The sequence below is a fragment of the Scatophagus argus genome, chromosome 9, assembly GCF_020382885.2.
Source record: "Scatophagus argus isolate fScaArg1 chromosome 9, fScaArg1.pri, whole genome shotgun sequence".
Lineage (NCBI taxonomy): Eukaryota > Metazoa > Chordata > Actinopteri > Scatophagidae > Scatophagus > Scatophagus argus.
Window position 1 is genome coordinate 14,542,578 of NC_058501.1, and position 21,693 is coordinate 14,564,270.

Below are 21,693 nucleotides of genomic sequence, written 5' to 3' on the forward strand. Positions count from 1 at the left end.
TTCAATTTCACTTGAACATAGGTATGATTTACAGAATGATTTGCCTTAAATAATTTCACTGTTTGGTTACCTTGGCTACACCACTAACACTTTAAATAGCTAACATGTGTAGGTTTTCTTTCCTCTTTCATATAAAAGAACTAAAGATACAGAGCAGAAACCGCCAGCTGAAATTCCTGTCTTGAAAATGTGAAACTGTTGCTTCCCAGATGGTGTGATGGTTGCAGTTTAAGAGGTTCTAATGGGTTCTTTCTTTGCTTCAAACAAGATAATCTGCAAGGTTTAGGAAGACACTTGGCTATAGCAGATTCTCCTTGATGGACAGTGCAGCTTTATGATTCATTTGTAACATTTTTGGACCATGCAAAAGAGGATAAGATCTGCTGTGGTATTTCTTCCGGGTTGAAGTATTGAAGGGAGGGATGAGCAGTGATGCTGCCTCTGTTTGCTCCGCACATCAGCAGCCAAGCTTCTCTCTCTCTCTCTCTCTCTCTCTCCTTCTCTCTCACCCAGTCAGACAGACCCAGGCCAGGCAGAGGCAGCGCGTCCGCCCGGAGAGAGACCACACCGCATAGCTGCGCTGCCGACTGATCACATTCACGGTATTTTCAAATGGATGCCTCCCCTGATACCGCCTTCTGACACCAGACAGCGCTCTTGTGGCCACATTGAACGTGAGAAAGACCTCATTCTGGGCTCTTTTTTTTTTTTAACAAAACTGTAATTATTTTTTTAGGTAACTGGTTTGTCTCGACGCCACAGAGAGGACCACACTCCCCCCTTCGTTAGCCCGCTAAGCTAGCTAGCCCGCTAACTTAGCTGTGATACTTTGAACCGTATCGGCGGCAGTTTTTCTGCCTCGTTGCTAGCTTGCGGTCTCTTGCGCCACAGCAGTGGATTGAGGTTCCTCGTCACTCAAGGTAAGCGAACATTTCATTTTAAAAACACTGCGTCGTTGTTGTGGTTGTTTTTTCTCAGCCACACTGTCAACCACCGGCTTCTCTCCGGTCAGCGAAGCACTAACGTTATGTAGTAGCGGTACACACTGCTATGGCAGAGAGGTTCTTGTTGACAGAAGCAGCCAAGCAACGGGGATGTGGGATGTGACTTACTGTTAAGCACCCAAAATGACACTTTACCGCACTGCTAGTTAACCGACAAAATGTTTTTCCACAACCGGTCTGAAAGGGGTTAATTGAAGGAATGTCTGTTTTGTCGATAATAAAGATGCTCACAGATACTTTTTGGCCATGCTATGTTCGCGTTTACTCTTGACTGCCGATTTGTCGTTACTGGGCTAGTGCCAGGCTCACATTATCTCACACTTGCCGCATTTGACTGCAGCGACTTTTCCTAACGGTCTATTCAAATGACCCTTGAGACAGTCATCAGCCAGCCCATCTTAACAACCGGGATACTACCCACAGAAAAAAATTAAAAAGTAGTCCACGTTTTCAGTTAAGCATAATCGTGGCTATATGAACATGCATTGTTCCTGGGGCACGTTTCCTCATTTACCTCTGAACATGTCAGAGCTTCAGTGTTGCATCACAACCTGGAAAGAGGAGCTTTACAACCGGAATTTAACCCCTGATTGGTGCCTGTTGTGTCTTCTGTGTCCTCATGGGGGTCAGATGATTTAGCTTAGCTTGACACGTATAGGAGGAAAACAACTAGTGTCCGGATGGAGCCTCTCTCCTCCCTCGTTGGGCTGCAGATTCAGAAGCCCTCCCCCCTCCTCTGTTGAACAGAGGTTAATTACATTTCATGTAATTCAGTCACTAAGAGACTTTTTATAGGGTTTGAGTGAAGCACGCGGGGCATGACCTGTGTGTGTGCGTGCGCGAGACAGGCTCATTGAAAGTGAAAGAAGAGAGAATAAATGTGCATGAGCGAGCATGCATTAACAATGCTGTAATTATCTCAAGAGATGAGAAAATGGATTCACTATCAATCCTGCAAGACTCTGCAGTTGTGGAGTGGGGCAGATGAAGATGTAGGATTGACAGGAAACCAATTAAATTAATCTGTCATGTTCCTTAAAGGGAGAGAAAAGAGCAGCATGTATTATTTATCCCTGTGTGTGTGTGTGTGTGGCTTTGCCTGTACGTGTGCAGGAGGAGAATGTGCTGGGTTGCCTGGGGGTGGGGGGCTGCTGTACCTTTGCACTACCTGTGGCTATCGGTACCATGGTGTTTGAACATGAGCAGATGGCTTTGATCATGTCACATATAGGTTATTGGAATATAAAATAATTACTGAAGTGAAATGTATGCAGTACATGTGGCTTACAGGTTCTCAGTCAGCTTGTTATTTTTTCCTGACCTGGGCTCTGTGTGTGTCATGTTTAGGCTTGCCTCAGAACTATATATCTGAACTTATCCCCCCACTTAGCATGACGGTCTAGCACTGAAAGGAAATGAATCATGTTCCTTATTTCAAGGCCGTAGAGTCGGCATGATGCGTTTCCTGCCCTGTGTGTGTTGACTGTGTGTTCAGGCGTTGCCAGATGTGCCTCATTTTGTGCATGTGTCCCACTGCTCCCACATTTATGAGGGCTGATTTTAAATTATTGGGAACGTTGTGGCCGATATTCAGGACATAGATTTCATGACAGGCAAAAATTTGGATTAGGATGAAATAAGATTCTTCATCTAAATGAATGAAATTATTGAGGCCCTATGACATGTATAAAGCAAAAAAAAAAATATGTTTGTGTGTGTGTGTATTATAGGTACATCACTGGGGTTTTAGCTCATATAGAGGATATGTGTAAGTATTAGGTTGTGTGGGTTTCCACTAAGTAATGGTAATACAGGTGGTAATAGTCATGATAATAGCATGCATTGGTATGTAATTAGTTTAATCTTTGCAAAGCTCTTAAATATAAGGCATGTGCACAAACTGCAGCCAAGCAGTTTTACCTTTTCTGTGTTTTTAATTAAAAGTAAAAGTTCAAGTTGAAAATGTCTCTCACTATGGTTCTGTGTATGGGTTTTTGCAAAGTTGTGTGTTTGTGATAGAGGGTGGCTGTGGTGCATTTATTGCTCCTAGCTGGTCTGGAACAATAGCCCTATTCTGGCCTGCGTCTCTGGAGGGAGGCAGCAGCATTCGGCGTTCCCGGCACTCTATGTGCCAGCAAGGCTTGGTTTGGGATTGGGTTTCCACAGCCACCTGGAGCTCAGAGCACAGGAATGCCATTGTTCCTTCTTCCAGACTATGGCCGGATCAGACACACATGCAAACACACTCACATACACATAAATAGACATATGCATGTGCACACACTTAGCACACAGTATGCAGGAGGAGCTCTCAACAGCCTGTGTGTCCCCCAAAACTTAGGTCACCCTGCTTTGTTCAGTTGTCATTGATCACAGATATAGACAATGAAACATCAAGCATCTGCTTGCAATGCCACTGAGAGCTGACATTAGCAGAGTAGTATGCTTCTGTGAGTGCCTGGTTAGTATTTGTAATTGGAAATCACATTTTCTTTAAATATTACTATTATTCTATTCTAAAAGTATTTCCATAACACCAATAAAAACGCAAAGAAATTAATACATGAACAAAACAAATTAAATCATCAACTATGTACCAGTATGAAACCAATGTAATTATAGCTTACATTTTTCTGCTGGCATTGAAACAGAATTGTCATGGTGGTGATGGTATTTTTTTTAGTATCTTTGTTGTACTGTTAAAACCTGATAATTTACATCCTCCTTAAGGCTTAAAACAGACATGCAAAGTGAATTAGAAGTGGTTAAAAATGCAGCTAGTGTTGAATCAGTTGCTCTATTAATAAGTTGATGACATAAAATTAATCAACAGCAAAGTTAAGAGTATCAAGTAAAAATGACAAACTGAACCAAAAAGAATTAAACAAAAAGATATGACCTTGAAATTAAAATGTAAATCCAGCAAAATATGAAAACATTGTCATTGAGAGACTAGAGCAAGTTTAGAGACACCTCTTGTGTTATCTGTTCTAGCCAGCGAACTGTCAGTTGGACTGTTTGCTGATACACTGTATTTGTTCCAGCCAGAGTTCCGCAAGCCATGAAGAAAAGCTTGCTTGCAAAAAATGTTTAAATTCACATTTAAAAATCATATGGAGACTGATTTTGGGTGGTTAGCTTGTCTGACCGCAAATATCATTGGCAGCAACATCTGAATATTTATTTTAATATTTAAAGGAGAGAAGATTTGTCTGGGTATTTAAGATTTGGGTGAGTTGAGTTGTTGATTAGTTGTGTAAGATTTAAAAAAATTGAATAAATTGTTTGAATGAGGACAACTAGTTTCAGTTAAAATCTCCACTAAGGAGAGTCTCATTAAAAATCTAACAATGACTGTTAATTTTTCACTGATGATGAAGTGTTACTGCTTGCTGAGAGGGTTTATGACAAGATACAACAGAGAAAAAAATGGCCCTTAAGAAGTGCCACTTTCGAAGCAAGAAGTTCACCTTGTCTGCTGAGGGATAGTGATGATGAGACCATGTCATAAAAAGTGTTTTTCAGAGCTCATTCTGACAGAATCAATTGTTGTAGCTATTAGCACAGGGTTATGAGAGAGTACCACTGTTTGGTCCATAAACTCCAGCTAGATTGTTCCCAGTTTACAGCTCTCTCCTTAGGAGCGACTACTCTTCCAGAGAGGCTCTCTCCATCAGCATCACAATCACGAGATCCCCAATTAGTATGTCCAATTTTAGTTCCTAAAAGGTTTAAAATCCTAGTATGTACCTTTTCGAAGGAACAAAAGCGGAGGCACAATTTGGTCTCTACACCTTTCATGCAATTAATATGTATACAGTACAGTAAAAAAGCGCTCTTGTAGCCATGCTAAATGTGAGATAAAAGCAAAAGAACTGAAGGAGATATGCTGATCAGCATGTGGTAGAAGCAGGAATATTCAGTGCAGTAATAATCTTATACAGAATGGTGTCCTCTTGAGTCAGATGATGACGATGTTGGACGTCTCATGTAAATTGCTTCACTCAGCTTTACACCTAGTGAAGCATGCTGTGGATAAAGCCAGGGGCAGCTGGAATCTAGAACAATGGGAATACAATTTCATACACCAATATCAGCCAGAAAAGATGCACTTCTCTTAAGCCTGGGAAATGTGGGCTCATCTAAACCAAGTCTTGTGCTGGCATTCCAGCTCTAAGAGGTGAGACAGGCTCCAAGACCCAGATATAGACAGAACACTCCAGAATCAGCAAACATGTAAGCCACATTTCAGATATGATCCAAGTACACACCTTGATGGATGGTTCGCCTTATTTGAACCTGGATTGTATACTAAAACAAATAATGGGTGATTTTGGGGGAGGTCCACAAGTTTGCTCGTATAACTAACAGATTTTCTGATTTATAGATCTACACAATATTTTTAACCGAAACCGATGTGGTATTTAATGAATTGACCTGTAATTTGCAGAAAATGACAGACATCACAAACACTAGAGCAGCCATAAAAACATTCTGACAGGAAAAGACATGCTGCCACCATCTTGGACTGTTATCTTTTTAATCAGGTCCTCCTCTCACAATAAAACACTACACGAACACCAGCTGTCAGTAAGACATCTGATTACTTCTCCTCTAAGGTGGGTTTTGTTTTTAATAAAGGTGTGTGATCACAACACACATCAGATAGACTTATCTCCACACTTTGCATCAGTTGGTTTTGACAGTGTGGCAGTGTGCTAGCATCTCACAGATCTAGCCATTTTATGTACTATGACATAAGTTAAAGCTATTTTGGGAGAATTATAAGCCTTCTAGGAGACAGCTGAGAATGACAGGAAATGTAGGGAGAGAGAGAGCTGGGAGATGACTTGTTAGAAAATTAAACCAGGGATGCTGCAATAGGTAATATTTCTAGGCCCCATTTATCGTATTGTTAGATTGACTGTTCTAATCAAAACCGCCTAGCATTAGTGTAGACCTCAAAGAAATTCACTCTGGAGTGCGGATGTTGATGTCTAGTTTAGCTATATCTGATAGCAGAGACCTTAATAGTCGGTCTCCAGACAAAGTGAGAGAAACTGAAAATGGATAGGGATGAGAAGGAGAGTGAGCGATAACCATCAGCAGCATTTAGTGTTTTTTATTTTCCTCAATCCTCCAAGGTTTTTAAGTAGGCAATTTCAGTGGTGTGTGTGTGTGTGCATATGTGTGTGTCCTTTGGCTTTCTAGTGGGTCACATTAGGGATAGAGTTGCATAGAAGTGGGTCAGCCAGTGCCACCAGGGAGTCTTGCCAGTTCCCTGTTCCCTCCTGAGGCTTGAACCAGCTAAAGGCCATCACAAACACATAAACGTTAGTTGTGTGCATGTGTGTTCAGTATATGTGAATGCATAGTGTTTACAGGCATTAATTGTTGTGTATGTGCTCATGCGCAGACATGTGTCCTGTGTCACTCATTGAGATTGAGCCTTGTCCCTGCTTCATTCACTGTACTTGACTCCTCATTAACAGCTTTGCTAGAAACTGAAATACAGTAAAGCTGTGAAGGCAAAAAGAGCAACAATCCTAAGCTATGGTGCAACATGTTTAGACTGTGTAGGGTCTCTACAGATGATTCAGAGCCTGTCATACTGAGCGTGTCTCAGCTGGATGGACACACTGTTTCTGCTGGCTTAATGATAAGGAAATAGGATTTAGCCCAGTATTCAGCAGAGATTTATTTCATCTCTCAGCTGCAGTCTCTTGTTTTCTGCATTAGTTCTCCTCTGACGAGGAATGAACAGTCTATTTCTGTCCTCAGTTTGCTTGCCTATGTCCCTGCATCATTGAATTGAGATAACATCATGAGGTAATAGGTAGAGAGTAATATAAGCAATAAGTACAAGATGGAATTATAACATAGAGGTCACACTGAACTTCCATCTAATACAAGTAAAAGCTACTGCTCCAACTGAGGTGATTCTCAGTCTGATAATGTCAGAAAGCACTTTTCTGGCGGGTACCCGCTTTCTGCCACCACTGGCCAGGGGCACTTAGGTTTGAAAATGGGCAAGGTTTCAGTGGTCAGCAGCAAATACACAGCCGCTGCTCTAGAATGAGTGCATGGCCACTCACAATTAAAAAAAACTTTGTGGAAGACCTTTCCTGGAAGAACCCAGTTCTGTAATGGATGATTGTGGATTGGAATACATAGATATTTTGAAAAAGTCAGTCTCAACTTGCAAGTGATCCAGATTTCAGAAAATGAATCATGGGTTCTCACAAGATACTTTAACATGCTTCTTGTTCTCATTGACAACGGGGTATAAATGTTACTAGCACTTAGAATGATTAACACATGAGACAAAGTTTTGGGATGTCCAGGATTTTTTATATAGGAGCTCTTTAGGACCTTCTTAGCAATGAGTGCATTAAGGAATATCAGGACTTTCATTTGGACTTCTATTAAAAAAAGTTATTGTAGGTTTAAGAAAAAAAACATTTGAGAGCCAGCTGGAATACTGTGGCTGGAGTCCACGTGAGATGAGTCAGTTTTTGGAACATGAATATAGTGAGGGTGAAGAAAATGCATGCAAATGGTGTTTTTGTGAGGGGAAAGACAAATCAGAGTTTGGTGGGTATACAGGGCATGCAAACAACTTTGTTAGCTTGAACTGAATCTAAAATTTCTATTGGCTTGTTGCTGTGAGTGCGGTTATTTGCTGCTTCTCGTCATCCTATGAAGTGGTCAATTTCATAAACGGATATTGTGCTTGGATAGTATGAACCTTAAGAGGCACCTTGAACACCTGATCAGAGTGAAGTAATAGAAACTGCAGCAGCTGAACCCGGTAGCATTGAGTAACCTTATACACTGTTTTAAGCTTAGCTCCAACAATTACCTCCTTTGTAGGACTGTGCTGTTTCCCATATGTTGTATAGAGCATCTGTTTGAATCTGTGATATAACCCTACAGGAAGGGACATAGTTTCTATGGCAACATTGCCCTCCCCCTCCCCCCCAACACACACGCACGCGCACAGGGAAGTGGAATATGTCCAATTTCTGCTGACTTGTGGAAAAACAATGGTGTGACACACACACTTACAAACAGATGTCTGTCTTCGTTCTGGAATGATTATGTGTATGTCCTTTTTACATGTTTCAGGCTGTTTGCTGTGAGTGTACACTGGCCTTTAATCTTTTAGGCTTGTTTGTTTTGTGAGACTTTTATGTCATAGGACTTTAAAGCTCAGAAGAATAGTATTTGATGCAATGCGTGTCAGTTAACAAATGGGGTATTTTGTGTCTGCACGGTGACCTTGCCTACATTACACTCTATTGATATCTGTGGTGATATTTGTCCTCTGCATTTGGCTCAGCCATACAGTCTAGAAACGGTAGACAGACAAAGTACAGTGCACAGGGGATAAAATTGAGTCCTGAAGTCGATGCTTTGGTCAAGTACAATGGCAAGAGTATTACCTACAGCATGCCTGTCACCACCAGTCAGCCTTAGTGGTAGGTTTACTAGTGGGGTTCAGACCCTGCATCTTCTTGCTTTGAGGAGGCATTGCTAAATATTGAGCTATTGTACCACTGTAACCACAGAACTGGTAAATCAAGAACACTCTGAGAGAATTTATAGAGGTTTATGTCTGAGTTCTCATTGTTCTCATCCAAAAAGAGACCTTGTACCGGAATTACAGTTTTCAGTTACTCTTTCTCCTTGCTTTCACATGGTGACTTTCACTATTTAAATCAATGTGTAGTTAAATCTTCAATAGTATTGTCCGTATTGAAGATTTATAATCCAAACCCATGATCAACTGATGGACCAAACAAATATTTATCGCATACCAAGTCTGGGTAATGGAAGAAATAAATAGGGCTTTGGAAACAAAAATCATAACAGATGACAGGTGGATGACCGATGAGTGTGCACAAAAGTACATTTATGTCTTATTGTGATTTAACATAATAATTTCTGCTGCATAAATCAAGATGGATTAAATTGGCTGCAGAATATCCTTGCTTATTTAATTTGTTACAGTTTATGATGGATATTTCTGAAAAGCTGATTTTTTTTTTCATACTCATGCTAATCTCTTATGCCAGGGATGAGAGGTGTGATGATAAGTACGGAGGCAATATAAATGTAACTATAATAAGAGATCTTGCCATACCATTTGTATCCATCCCTTTAATATATTTGGGTGTTTTAGAGCAAGACTGTTTTATGGCAATTTTGGATTTGTGTCCAATTTTTTTTTTTTTTTTTTTGAACTATTGTGATGAAGTACTTTGATTTTTCTGGTACTTCATTAACTGCATTGGGCAAAAAAAGACATACACATGTGATGATTTCATACATAAGCATAGCATCCAAATGAGTTTTGATTTGATCTCACCCTACTGAAAGTCTTGAATGGATTTGAATGAAATGATATTATTAATTTATGCATTTTATAGTGAAATTATTATTATTATTAGTAGTAGTATTTTTAATTAATTGGTTTTTTTTTACTATTATTTTCTTCAAATTAAGCACAGCGGGGTTTCCCGTACATTCATTTATTTGTGGCGGTCTGCACTCTCAATGTTGTAGAGATCAGTCAGTGTTGCCAACATGACCATGAGCAAACAGTGTATCCCAAATAGAAAAGTATATGTCCGCAAATTAGGGGACGAGAACTAGAAGAGGGCAGAAAGGATAGACCCTTGCTGTGGCTGCTTTATCATCATTGTGTGACAGAGAGAGCTATCAGCCCCAGGCTCACCCAGACCAGGGAACTGCCCTCCCCCCCTGGGCTCACATGCACCAAGCCATCCATCTCTTGCTCTTATCTGCTACTCTGAGTTTCTGTGTGCATCAGTATGGGTCTGTGTGTTTTTTATGTCTGAGGATTCGTAAGAGTTGAGTTGTTCTGACCTGGTCACACTGATAGCTATGTCAAAACTTACTGCTGGCTGATGGACTGTGGAACAACAGTCCCATTGTTTTTCTCAGTGTGAGCTCGTGCATCGGTGTGTATGTTAAACCATCAGAAATCGTATTTCTACAAGGAATGTAGCTGTGATCATGTATTTGTGCGTGCGTGCGTGCGTGTGTGTGTGATTGTGTGTGTGGGGGGGGGGGGTCATATGTGCTGCAGTTTAATCTGCCAGAGGCTGGGATGTGGGTCAGTATGGCTGCAGCTCTGCGGGAAGAGACAGCAGCAGGAGAGTGCCTCTGTGCTTGCTGCAGGGAGACTATCCGGGCTAAAAGAAATGTTTCAGAAAAATGAAAAGTAAAGCAGGAGCGAATCTGCATCTCGGGTTTGATGTTTTTTAATTTGTGCGTTAGTTTTGCATTTTCACATAATCTGAAACAAAGTGGTTTGTCTGTTTTAGGTTTTTTTTTCTCCGCATCTAAAACTGTGTGTGCGCTAGCCTGATTAGAATAAGGTCCATAGAGGCGCAGTGAAAAAGAGATGAAAATCAGTGTAAATTCTTAATAAGATTTGGAGGAGAATGGCCAGATTAGTCCTGCCTGGGGCTCATAGTGGATTTCACCATCAGTCAATAAGTCAAAGTTATTGCTGAGCCTTTGGATCTCATAATGATAGGTTATTGGTGGGGGCGTAATGGTACACACACTCTTTCTTAAAAATTTTCGTATGAGCCTTTCGGTTCATTATGTGCATAACAAACGAATGCACCTTGCAGAACTTTAATGTACGAAACTTCAGAGTTTCCTGTCTGAGAGTTAGCATAGCTTCATAGCTGTTGAACTTAGTAACTAATTTAAAACAGCATCACCCAAATGTGAGCATCACAGATACAAGGACAAAGTGTAGTGCAAACCCAGCTCCCTATTACATTTATGCAATCTCTTAACAATTCAGACTGGGCCAAAGCAATAACACCACAGGTGTTTTTATAGCAACAGACACAACCATACTCCAACACAGATTCTAAACACATGCTGAAAGTAATTGAACCCTGGTACAAAGTTTTCGCTTGTTCGCATTTCAGCCAGCGAGTAATACCAGCCCTCTGTAAACACGCACAAGCTAAAGTTGCTCACAGCATAGCCAAGGCATCTGCTATTGCTTTCACAACCGATCGAGGGACATCTAACACAGTAACTCAAAGTACAAACTGGGACTGTCGCAGCCGTAATGCTAAGCTGAAAGCAGCTTAGGCTGAATCCAAGTATAGAACAATTCATGCACAGTTAATTTTCTAAATGCTGCACCATAATGGATATTAATTTTATTTTGTATTTGCTCGATAGAATATGTATTTTTATTTAATTTTAAGAAAATAGAACTTTTTATTGTCAGGTTACAGCTGTTTGTAGAAGTATTAACAGGCTTTTTTTATAACAGAGCCATAATTTGATCACAAAACCACTGTTTAATTTTTGTTTCACTTCACCCACTGTACTGAAAACATACCAAACTGTGACAAGACCGAGGTACGTATGGAACTGTATTGTGTACTGTAACACCCCTGGTTACTTAGGGGGTATGTGTATGTGTGTTAGTGAAAGTGTGTGTGTGTGAGTGTGTAAGGGTTATTGACCTCATGATGAAGCTGCTTAAATGAAATATTGATTGCGATAGTTTGGGCATGCGTGTGTGTGTGCGTGTGTGTGTATGTGTGTGCAGTATTGTATGTGTAAATTTAGAACTTTGGACTGTGATTGATTGTGTATTTTGGAGCAGCCATCAGGCTACTGGGGGTCCATTTTATGAAATATGGTCTCATAGATCAAGCCACTTATACTGAACCAGACGGTAGTGTTAAAGAGCAGGATCAATGAGCACTGTGTAAACAGACAGGTACATTACGTGATGCTGTTGCAGCATGTTGTAGCACTGCTTAGAAATACACTTGTACCAGTATTAGTCCAATGCTGTTATCATGCACCCCCACTTGCAATTGTAATCATACAACTGCACCTGATACGACTCCAATGCAGCTGACGCTGACTTCTCATTGGTTGAGCTGAGCAAGTAAGCGAAGGAGGGGAAATGGTTCGAGTTTGGAGACAGTTTAGGATAGGCAATGATGAAGAAAGTAGAGCTAACTGCAAACGACACTCTGCTAAACTGTCAAGGCTTCAGGAAGGTTAGCAGACCCTCAGGAACAGAACATATTACATGCTACAGTCTCTCATCAAGGAGAAGTGGGCTCTGAGAATATTTGGGTCTGAATATGAGCTCCTCAACAATCTCAAGGCTCACCAGCGAGCTCATACATAACTTTTAAATTAGTGATCATCTTCTGGCTGCTCCCAAGCCACTTCTGGCCTGCCAAAGCTCCTGTTCGTCACTCAGAATATTATGAAATTCTGAAACTGTGCACATCTAATGTTGCTCACTAGCTGTCTTGAGAGTCAGAATATCATTAAGATTGTCTGTTGAACCCAAGTGGTGTCACTTGGGATTATTTTCTCCATTTTCTCTCAAAGTAGTATTTTTGTTTGCTTCCTGAGATCCTAAAGTGGAGATATTGGCCCCTGACTGCCACTGCAACTGCACTGACTGAGAGCATTTTATAGTAAAGTTTCTTCTTAACGTGATGGGTTTCCCATGTTTTTTAGGGTTTTTTGTTTGTTTGTTTGTTTTTATATGTGGTTTGCTCATACTGATATGGGCTGGTAAAAATAACACTAACTAGTAAGAAAGTGAAAGTATTTTACAATAAAAGGCTAATTAGGCCTAAATAAATGTTAATGATAGTGTCACATCAGTACTGGCAGGTTTTCAATAGTGGTAATTGTGGTGGCCAAAAACAATTCTTGTACTTGGTAAGAAAAGAAATGGTATTTTTGCGATTTTTCTCAGCACACTCTGAGCTTTCCAATGTTTACTATATGGGGTCTCCATATGTATTATGTCATCCCAACTCTGGGCCTACTGAAACTCTTTACAGTAAAAGCAGTTGATTGCTTTTTGTGAAGTGCTACAAGGAAAATAAAGTTGAGGATCATTAATGTTTTTGCAGTGTACGCAGCTAAAACCCGGCTTCTGTTGTGCCATGTGTAATGTAAAGTGATAAATTCACACTTTGCCACTACACCACCAGCGACTGATCTCGCATGCTGCATAAAATTGCTAGCACGTCTATCCTGGATTGGGAATGTTGCCGGGAGAATTTGAGTACACAGTTGGTGGCATGCACACACTTACTCTAAGCTTGATCCTGTTAACACGACTGCTGGCCAGAGCAGGGACAGCAAGGAGATATGGAGCTGTGAACAAATCACGAGCTTCCAGATGTCACCAAGACAAACACACACAGATGGAATAGATAAATCTGTTCTGTGTAATCACAGGACGCAGAAGAGGGAAGGTAGTGAGTATGTGTGTATGGCATGTGTGTATTGTCATCACTGCCATTCCTGCTAACAGTGGTCCAGAAGCCTGCTGCTCCATTTCTTGTTCAGTCCACTCTATGTAAACAGGAAACAGATCTCTCTCTCTCTCTCTCTCTCTGTCTCTCTCTCTCTCTCTCTCTGTCTCTCTTTCTCTTTCTTTCTCTCTCTCTCACATGTCCATTTCTGTCTTTTCCTCGGCCCCTCTTTCTTTCTGTTCTTACCATACCTCCCTCTGTGAGTACATACAGTATATCCAGAAAGTGACAAGCCCCTAACTCCCTGAACACATCCTTATTATGGAAAGAAAAGCAGGCTGTTGTGTGATGTGTGAGCTGTTTCATCTAGAAAAAGTGTGACATAGTGGTGTGTCCAGGGAGGTTGAAGCAGCTGCTTCTTACCTATTTTCTACTTGCTCTATTCTTGGCATTCCTGTTTTTCCTCCCTGGGCTTCCCCTGGAAAGCTGTCAGAAATGTGAGCTACGGCTAGAGTTGCCTGTGATACTGTTGTTGTCATCTTTTGTTGCCTTTCCTCTACTCCCTGTTTAACATGGATTTAGTGTTTGTGCGTGCACAAGGTGCTGCTGCTCCTCAAGGCCTTCCTTTCCCACACCGCTGGAGATGTGAGGTGTTTGACAGGGCACAAGGTTGAAGGGAGGGCTGAAAGGAGGTTTGGGGGGGGGGGGCACAATTGGCACAGAGTCGACCCAACATTGCTTGTTGTTGCTAAGACCAAAGATGTCATCTTTGAACTCCCTCTGTTAAAGCATACACTCCAAACAGACGCACATAACACACAACCTTGGCTGAGAGCCAAACACACACAAACACACACACACACACACACACACACACACACACACACACACACACTTTGTGCCCATAGCAAGCTATCATGTGATTTTAAGAAAAGAGTGTCTCCCAGTGTCTCTTCTTTGTCTTTGTTTGGCAGTCAGAGACACAGAGACAATGGAACAGTAAGGTTTAATGCTTTGCCATGGCTTGTTGGTCACAGTGTGCTCATGCTGAGCTTTGGGAATTTTGCATGACTGATTTGACTGTCTGTTAGCTTTAACTCAGTCCACATGACAGTCTAAATTGTCCGTAGCAAAGGTCATTTCAGAGCTCCTTTTTTTGGCTCCACTCCTTGTTTGAGGCCTCTAAGCTTTAGCCTGACAACTTTAGCTTGCAAGGTATTATGTGAGTGAGTTCAGACATGTATACTGTAAACCACATGATGTGTGTATGTTAAAGGATTTCCACTTGCTGAAAGAGACTTTGTTCTTGCTAACTGAAATTTCATCTGAAGTCCACCCACGAGCTCCTCTTCACTTCTGAGTGTGTTGGTCTGCCTCAGTCACTGTTTTTGTGGATTTATAACTGGAATTATGTCGACCCAGACTGAATGGAAAGATGGCCTGCATGGGAGAAGCGACAGACTTTGTGATTTATGAACAACGAGTGTTCTAAAGGCATAGCGATAGTGGCAAGAGTTTGGGTGGGATGATGAGGACCCACCCTTTTGGCTGCTGTGCTGCATAATTCTGTGTTGGTTCTCAGTTGGAACAAGGAGAATCAAGGAGGTGTGCAAAAGAAAGAAAGGGCTAAGATTAATACAGTGCTGGCATGGGAAAAAATATCACTGAACACATGCCAGCACATCTGTAATAATGTTATCTGTGCAGCCTTGGCTTGAAAATCTGACTGGAGACCTTTTTTTTTTTATAGCTTTGGTACACTATACTTCTCTATCAAATGCATATGTATGTATTGTTAAGTTTCAACACTTATCCTGACTTGAATAACACATGAAAATAAGCTCACTGTTCCAAATGAATGGAGCAGAAGAGAAACTATGTGTAATGTGGGACACTCATTTCTGGCTGATATCTGATCCACGTAATGGGGTCAGTATTGGCAGTGATACGAATCAGAGACAACTGTTATGATATGAATGGTGATCATGTCGTAGGACAGATTGTGTTTGTTTGTTTTTATAATAGAAGCTTGAGAGTTACTGGGCCTTATATTTCTGTCTCTGCTCTGCGGATGCTTGTGTCATGTTCTACTGGCACAGCTCACTGTTTGGACAGGTCCTTCTCTGCTCACTTGCTCTGCATTAAACATCTGACTAAGTGTCCATCTGTTAGTCTAACCGCTGAGGCATCACATATTGATGTACTAGGTGTAATAGGTGCATGCTCCTGTGTGTTCAAGCCAGCATGTGTGTGTGTGTGTGAGTGTGAGAAATTAGGTCCGTCTTACAGCAACAGCAGCTATTATAGCTACTCGATGACCCTGACTCGGGTCAGGGTTTGCCTTTAATAAGAGAGCAATTAATACCCAGGTGGAGGAAAAGCCGAGGTAGCTGCATGTTATAAGACCTACACACTTTGCTGCACTGCTGGAGAAGAGTCCAGTGAAATGATGTGCTATTTATCTCTCTCATTAAAATTTCTAAATTTACATTGGGGTCCTTAACATAACAATTAAATCCAGTATAGCAAAACCACGTTGTACAAGGCCCTCTCCTTCGTTCTCTTTGTCAGTGTGTTTCGGTTTCTCTTTCTGTGTTAGTCTTTTATTAGCCTCAAGATACAGTCCTTGTGCAGTAAGTATAACATGAGAAGGCCAGAAAGCAGAATTAGGAGAGGAAGAGCTTTGCTCTGTAGACAGAGACTGACATGAGTTGCTATTTGCACTGCAGTGTTGTGTGGTTCTGTAGGTTTATTTTGTGATCGTCAGGGGAATCTGATGAGTATTTATAGAAGCTCTTGCTTGTCCTGCTTCCAATTTGCAGATGGATTACATTCCACTCCAACTTTGCGGAGGTGTGTAAGAAAAAGGGAGAGAAAAGACAGATAGAAGGAGAGGCATGTGTGTAAGACAGACAGAGAGAGAGAAAGGGAAAAAAAGTGGGCAAGAGATGAGAAATAATGACTCACCCAGGAGGAGACACCTTTGGTGGCCAGGCCTTCACATACTGAAGCATACCTGCACTGCAGTGCAGCCTTTTTTTCATGCTCACTAACACAGGAGTGTGTGGGCTGGCTGGAAGAGATTTATGGTATGGCTCTTGTTGTAATACAAACTCTTAATATACACACTTATAACACAGACTGGCAATCTTAAGTCCCAATGGACCAGAATGGTGACTCGGCTTTAAAGTAGGCCAAGGACCAGATTGAAGGACACACACACACACACACACACATAACCACACTGAGTCATATTCACCATCATCTTCATTCTCTGTGGATTTCTCAAAAATAGCACATTAATCCAGTGAAATGAGCAGTTCTGAGAATCTGTCAGTTCTGTCCATCCCTATATCCCTCTACCCCTTCATCCCTCTGTCTTCTCCCTCTCTCTGTTTTTATCCTGCTCCAAAGCTGGCAGAGTCTTTGGTTATGTTTGACCTTTGCGTTGGATGTAGAAGGAGAGAAGATGGAGGATGATGGATTTATAACAAGAATGAGATACAAAAAGAGATACAGAACTTCACAATGACAATGTGGAAATGACTGACAACTGGAAATTGACATTGTGTGACTCTGACTGTGAGATTATGAAAGTGAGTTCAGTGTTATTATTGTGCATGCACTGCCAGGAAGTACGTTTGTAGTCGTTGAGTAACAGCTTCTCTTGGGTCTTCCTGTGCTTGCTTTGCGGTTTTGTGTCCAACAAAACCATGTGGAAAAAGCACAGTGCTCAGTCCACATACCATAGCTGAAATGTTAGAGATGAATGAAAAGGGAGACATTTCCTGACTCACTTTAAAGATACAAGAGTTCAAAATGTTTGCACAACTGTTGTGTACAATAGCATGCTGCTATTTTCATATCATTGGCCAAACAATATTTTCTGTTGTGTCTGTGTCTGTTTCTTTTTTGTTGAAGGAGCATGTTTGAGTGACGAGCGAAAGAGGAAGTGGGATCTCTCACGCTCCGCCCCCTTCTGCTGGTGGAGCACCCTGTACATCCGACCAGAGACCACTTTAGTCACTTTGACAGGTATGAGCGTATGGACGAAACATCAGAGTAGCTCAGCTTTGCATTAGCTTCAGACAAACACATTTTTGCTCACACCAAGGACTAAAATAACAAATTAAATACAGATAAATAAAACAAACTGAAAACAGTGTAAGACAGCATGTGTGCCAGAAGTAGGACTGTACTGAATAGAAGCTTTGTTTATAACGTTGCCACACTAATATCATTAGTATTACACTGTTTGTAGAATTAGATTCTCAGTGGCGGCTCAGTAGGGTTGTTTCCGACTCATGTGATCCAGACATTTTCTATAACTCCAGGGCGTTTTAAAGTCCAAACCTCGACTCAAGTATTATAGCATCTATCATAACATTGGACAGCATAACCTGCACCGACTCTTGAGATGAGAGTTCTTTTCTCTTGTGGATGTCGGTCAGAGTAGCATAACAGTTCTGTGTGCCAAACTGTCAAACATAGTATGCATTTAATAGAACAAATAATAAGCATCAGAGCATTGCATATTGATAAATAATCTCATCGTTGTGCTATTATGATTTATTATAGTATGTAGTAGTAGTATCACCTACAGTGTAACAACACTCTGCTGAGCAGAGACATTTTAAATATGAGGAACTGTCAAAACCACATGATCCTTTTAGTAATGATCATTTTAGACTATTTAGACTATGTCCATGGATTCGCATTTTAAAGAAGCTGCTTGTAAAATATGTCCAGAAATCAAAGGCAGCTACATAGGGGGAAGCATATCACCAGAGTAACCGCCAATTGCTGCTCACTATATTGTTTGGTGTATCTTTGACTGTAGTTCATTTTGCTCAGTTAGCCCTATAGCTGAGTGGACAACAACACTGCCGTTAGTTAATATTCTGCTGATAATGTTTGTTCAGTTTTTTAATGTTGGTGACTGAAATTCTGGCCATATCTTACAAACTGTACCTTTTAAAAGTAACTTTGACAAGAATTCAACATGATATAGTTACTATAAAGGATTACTGAATTCAGTCAAGTTAAACATTATTTGTGGCTCTGCAGATACTGGATTCAGATTCAGGAACAGTACTCTTATTTGGTTATGGTTTTGTAACAAGATTTTAGATTTAGCCACAGAACAGCATGGTTGCATTGGCACAAAGTTCTGTCTGGAAAGTCAAAACTTAGTCTAATGTCTGTCACATTTTTCACATTTTTATGTTCAGAAAAAAAAAGTCGAGATAAACTGTTAAAATGGTTTGTAGGCAGGGAAATCCTGCTGTGATGCCAGAGCCTCGTAAATCCTGCCTTGTTGGCATGAGTAGTAGTCAGAGTAGCAGAACTGAGAGCAGCTGACATACAGCAGAAGCCACACACACAAATCTACCAGGTCAAACAGCTCAGACTGTAAGCATTGTGATTTAATGAGGCTGTGCATCTGACAGTGTGTAACACACAGCCTGTGATGGTGTGTTAATTGTGTACATAGTTATGTTATGCTTTTTTTTCTTGAGATGTGTCAATTGGTGTTATCAAAGCCGCCACTCAATACCTTTACATCTGTGTGAGGCAAAAGCAGTCTTTGAAAGATGTCTTTCTGAGAGTGAGAAAAGAATATCAATGGAGAGAAAATGTGGGATCATGAGTTGTTAAAAGAGCAATTACAGCACGATGGTGTCACACAGACTAAGATGCTTGATGCTGTGGTTTGTGTATTCTCTTGTCTGCTGTAATTGATTTATTTTTATACATGTGCCTGCCCATGTGTCTGCGGTTTGCTGGAACTGTATGGCGAAGCTCCAGCCATCAAGGGAACGCCCGCTGTGACAATAATGTGTATTGATTTTGGCTGAAAATGCCCAAATGATTGGAGATTGAGTGTTTAATTCCACTTTGCGCCCAAGCCAAGCTTTGCATTGGTAATCAATTAAAATGGGACTTTTATGGTGCCAGGGGCGCCTCTCTCTGTTTTACTCTTGGCCTTTTTTTACAGTGAAGTTTTAAACTTTTAAAAGCAAGTACTAGTGTGTTGAAGTCCAACTAATACTGGATTTTTGTCCCAGTTAAAAACATCTGTATTTTGTATGAGAGCAGTCATTATTTTTTAGCTTTTTGTACATAAATACATACACTTTTGATAAGGATTGTTTTAAAGTTTGAAATATGTATCAAAAAACATTTAAAATTTGCGCTGATTTATATTATCTTAGCACACAGACGAACCATCTTCTTTGCATGGATGCTGGCAGACTGTGAGCTGAAGAGTCAGTCATACTTTATGGCAGTAGAGGATGTTGTGTCGACGTCTGATTCCAAAGTAGTCTAGCCAGCTACTCTAATATTCAGCTTAGGAGCAGAGAGTGTTGGAGCAGCAATCACAACAGCTCAGACATATATACCGTGTATACTTTCACTCTCTGTCTTTGTCCTTGTCTTGCTCTCCATGGGATCAGTCTGTGTTCTGTAGTCAAGGTTATAACCTGGAAATGAAGTGACCTCAGCTTTTTTGCCAGCAGTGGCTGTGTACCTCAGCTACTCCACAGAGAGCAGTAGAGACTGGGCTGCAGGGCACTTTGTTCTGTTTCACTTTCCTGATATTAGGCCGTGCCTTGTTCTGCTCTAGTTGAGAAGCATTGCAACTGTTCAGAAAATCACCGTGCCCATCAGCGTTGTCTTGGAAACTGTTGAGCTTATCAAGCTTACATGACCCAAGGACAGCTTGCACACTTAAATAGCACCATCTCTGGCTTTCTCATTGAAGATGCTCCAGCAACAGCAACATGCATTTTTGTGTACTTGATTTTGAGGGATAGAGAAGTTAGAATTAAAAGCATCTGGTTTCATAAAAAATAAACAAGGCTATAGAAAGCATCCAAATAAACTTTGTTAGCAGTTTATTACATGAATTAGTTGTTTAGTGACACACAAATCCCCCTCTCTCATTGGCACTCTCTCATTTAAATACTGTCTCTCGCCCTCCCTCTTAATTTTCTTTTACATGTATAAACATAAAGTGCCCAGAAGGAAAGCTCCTCTCTCCGCAGTCATAAACTGTGAAAAGAGTGAAACTCTGGATCCTCTCACACCAGAGTGGCTGTGTGAGATCCTGGTTGTGCAATCTCTAAAGGGGGATTAAGCCTGTGAAGAAGAGGAGAGGAGGGGATATGAAGAGAGACACAGAGAGGATGTGAGGGGGGAAATTGTGTTCTTGTAGGGAAGTAGTGATGGCAACCGCTCTTGAAAGGAGACGACATCACTAAGAGACGGACAAGGGAGCGGGGGTGGGGAGACTGAGAGGGGGAGAGAGTGAGATGCCCAGGATGGAGATTTAAAAGAAAGATGGTGGGAACGTGATATGTTAATGGATTAGGTAGAGAGAGCGGAGATGGAGGGATGGAGAATGTGTGTCTGTTTAATGTCATAGGGAGCCAGGCTGTTTTAAAAGAGACTTCAAAGAGTCTAGCGCCCAACATAAACCACACTGACACACACTCACGCACACATGCAATGCACACAGAGAAACTGGGCCCGGGGCTGCCGTTAGCAGAGAGAAGACCTGAAGTGTTCTCTGCCATGCCTGATTAGAAATACAGTGAGTGGAGAGGCATGGCAGAAAGACGGCGATGGAAAAGAGTGTTTGTATGCATTTAGTCGATGTACATGCATATAAATCTTCTCTGCTGCTGCTTGGAGCACTTGTGTCTGTTTCCTTTCTTTCATTCGCTGTGATCAAATAGTGTTCAGGGAAACCAGTTGACATCTTTCTGACAGAAATTTGACACAATGTTGTGAGAAAGAATATATGTGTGTCTTTCTGTGACAGAGCGTTTCCATGCCGGTGTCAGTCTCCACCTGAGTGCTTTGTTATGTGTTTGACAGATGTGCACCAGGGAAGGAGAAAAGAGCTATATCTAGGTTTCTGCCATGATATCAGGTTGTGCCACGTTACTGAGAGGAGGTCAAGTAAGGCCGGCACAGAAGAACAGAGTGGAGATAGACTGTGGAGCAAGGACTGATTTTCAGGCTTCCCACTGCTCCTGGAATTTCAAGAATTTTGAGAGGAGTAATCAAAACAGTGAGACAAGCAATTCAATGAATTTTCTGAGGATATCCGGGAGAATCTGGGAAATTTCCAGACAGTTGCTTTACAGGAATATAATTTACTTACATGGCAACTTTGTTTTGTTTAATGTTGGTTTGTGACTGTCCTGACCACACTCACTTTGAGTTTTATGTGTATCAGAGATGTAATGGGAAAATGGACCTGGGTTTTTTACTACAGAAAAATTCAGAGATTATGTATCAAAGAAGTTTGTTATAACACTCTGCCATCACCCATTCACTCACTGAGAGTAACAGCTGTGCGTGAACCATAACTA

General features: G+C 41.1%; 1 protein-coding gene across 6 annotated transcripts in view; it reads left to right on the top strand.

Moving 5' to 3' along the window:
- The first annotated feature begins 439 nt into the window (after positions 1-439).
- galnt1 (UDP-N-acetyl-alpha-D-galactosamine:polypeptide N-acetylgalactosaminyltransferase 1) overlaps positions 440-21,693 on the top strand; it is a 40,860-nt gene continuing 19,606 nt past the window's right edge. For 2 of the 6 annotated variants that reach the window (XR_006844420.1, XM_046400912.1), the window contains exons 1-2: positions 442-920; positions 17,231-17,344. The gene's annotated coding sequence lies outside the window, so the exon portion shown is untranslated. Of the gene's footprint in view, positions 921-17,230; positions 17,345-21,693 lie in introns of all 6 variants that reach the window. The other 4 variants (XM_046400913.1, XM_046400914.1, XM_046400917.1 and 1 more) reach the window with 4 other exon arrangements.